The sequence below is a fragment of the Phalangium opilio genome, unplaced genomic scaffold, assembly GCF_054372755.1.
Source record: "Phalangium opilio isolate 3A_F unplaced genomic scaffold, DU_Popi_V2 ptg000061l_1, whole genome shotgun sequence".
NCBI classification, from domain to species: Eukaryota; Metazoa; Arthropoda; class Arachnida; order Opiliones; family Phalangiidae; genus Phalangium; species Phalangium opilio.
In genome coordinates, this window is record NW_028324178.1 from 4,517,573 (window position 1) to 4,519,826 (window position 2,254).

General features: G+C 39.4%; 1 long non-coding RNA gene across 1 annotated transcript; it reads left to right on the forward strand.

Annotated features, from left to right (window-relative positions):
• Positions 1-1,285: 1,285 nt before the first annotated feature.
• LOC149663969 (uncharacterized) lies at positions 1,286-1,931 on the forward strand. Its single transcript, XR_016368437.1, has 3 exons — positions 1,286-1,396; positions 1,476-1,505; positions 1,578-1,931. It is a non-coding gene; the product is annotated as an uncharacterized LOC149663969 (long non-coding RNA).
• The last annotated feature ends 323 nt before the right edge of the window (positions 1,932-2,254 follow it).

Here is a 2,254-nt window from a genome sequence, read left to right on the forward strand (position 1 = left end):
CCACCCCCAGGCCTGTTGCTTCGTTATTTGTATGGCCCTGTAGCGTTTGTAGTAGGATACAACTGAGTCCGTATATATCTTACATTTTTTAAATTGTTTATATGGCCTTCCCTAATGGCGTTAGCTTGTTATCGAATTTATTCCCCAACACTGTTGCATACTGAGGAATAATAACACCGTAGGAACAATTTTTAGACTTCTACAATAGGAATTTTATGGTATCCGCCTGTTAGGTAAGCACGGGATCGGAAGCGAAGATGTTTTTACATGAATTGTACTAAAAGATCCTAAAATAGAATACCAAACAATGAACATAGCCCCCCCCTCTCCCCGACCAAGCCCCTTCATGAAGAAATATTTCACAATAGAACTAACACTAGTTAAAAAGGGCCGTAAGACGCCATGAACGCGTTGAAATCATTTTCAAAACTAAGGACATCATCCTGCCTTCCACTATAGTAACCTCTATAAGCTTTTAACGTGGATTGTTACTATTCGAGACTGTAAATACGGTTAAAGAAGCTTGTACTGTTAAACCAAAGACGGATGATCAAAGAAATGTTGAAGGGAGTTTTTCCAAATATATCCAAAAAGAAAGACACCTGAAAAATAGTCCAATAGCAAGGCTTCGGACCAATTTTCCCGCGAAAATTTTTACCCTTGTACATGCTAACCATCTTGGAGTGACGTGTTTGATCTCGAACACGCCTTGACCCTAGTAAAAAGTATAAAATGAAGAGGTCGAGCCCCCAAAGGCACCACTTTCTCTCAAGCCAAAGTCAAAAATGAACCAGCAGCAACAACCCATGGACCTTTCTTCAACAGGGTAAGAAAAAAACTTTTTTAAAAAGTTATCTTTTTAAGAGAAGACTTAGAAAATCTTTCTCTACAGCTACGTCCACGGAGTGGACACTCCGTACTCCCCCTGTGAGTTCTCCGACTCACAGGGGTCGTACAGTTCCGGGACACCAGAACCCGACCGCCGACGCCCTCAGTGTGTCGTCGGGCCGCAGCGGTGACCGGACAGCCCAGCGTTATCAACGCCGCCACCTAGCCCATCGCCACCACCGAGTCCATCACTTCCCCCTACCCCACAGCCGACGCCTGAACCTCAACACTATTATCAACCTCTTCCGGCCATACACTATCCGTGGCAAGCCATGCCTCGGCCGGGAGAGGCTGACTTAAATGTCAATAGTGACTTGTAAGTGAACCTTTTATCTTTGGGGTAATATAACGCGAAATTATAATTTCTATTTATTCGTAGCCTCGTTTACCAAGTCCAATTGTACCTGGTGGTACTTTCGGAGGTCATTGGGGATGCTGATTATTTAAATGACCTGCTGAATCAGGTTCGGCAGGTCATTTATAATCATTCGATCTTCATCCCTGATGAGTAAGTATTTTTAAAAGGTTTTATTCCGTAGATATTTTAAACTAAATTTTTAAACCAAATTTTATAATTTTTATTACAGCCTCCTAGCCTTTAACTGCCGAGGGTTCCGGTAAGCTAAATACGTTTCTTATACATAATATTAACAAGTAATAACTAATTTTACTCTCTCTCTCTTCCTTAGTGTAACCCTCGAGCTAGGGCAGTTGGCCTTGTACCGCCGGGTACGTTTTTTGGAGGTGCCGGCGCCTGCTGCACTAGTGTTCGAGAACTGGGATGACGTACTATTCCATGGGTTCTCGGCACTAGTGCAGATCCTCAGCCGGCCGTGAGGCGGCGGGGGGGGGGTAGGGGGGCTAAAAAAAATGTTAAAAAAAATATTTTTTTAAATTTTTTTAAAAAATTGTAAATTTTTTGAAAAAATAAATTCTGATTTGACCTTATATACTTTTCTTTATTTAAATTAAGCTTATATTTTTACCTTTCAAAGTTTAGTTTATTTTTCTAAACTCTAATTTCATAGGCTTAAATAGTAAAAGGGAAATAGCTTAAAAATGTATGATATGTATTTAGAAAATATATAACCGTTTTTCGGTTCAATTCAATTTATTTTAAACATAAAATTAAATACAAATAAAATTAAAAATGAGTTAGTAAATGCATACGGGTTTTTAAGTATGTTATTTGACCCGAAATTACAGAAAATAAATTATAATTATAAAAATAGTTTTCAAGATTTTCTTCTTGAAGAACATTGTTGAATTTCGTCACGACCTGGTAAGACGTTATAAAGTTCGTGAAGTACCCAACCACGGCGTCAAATTTCTCGGGTTGACCATCCAAGCACGGTATGCGTTCATA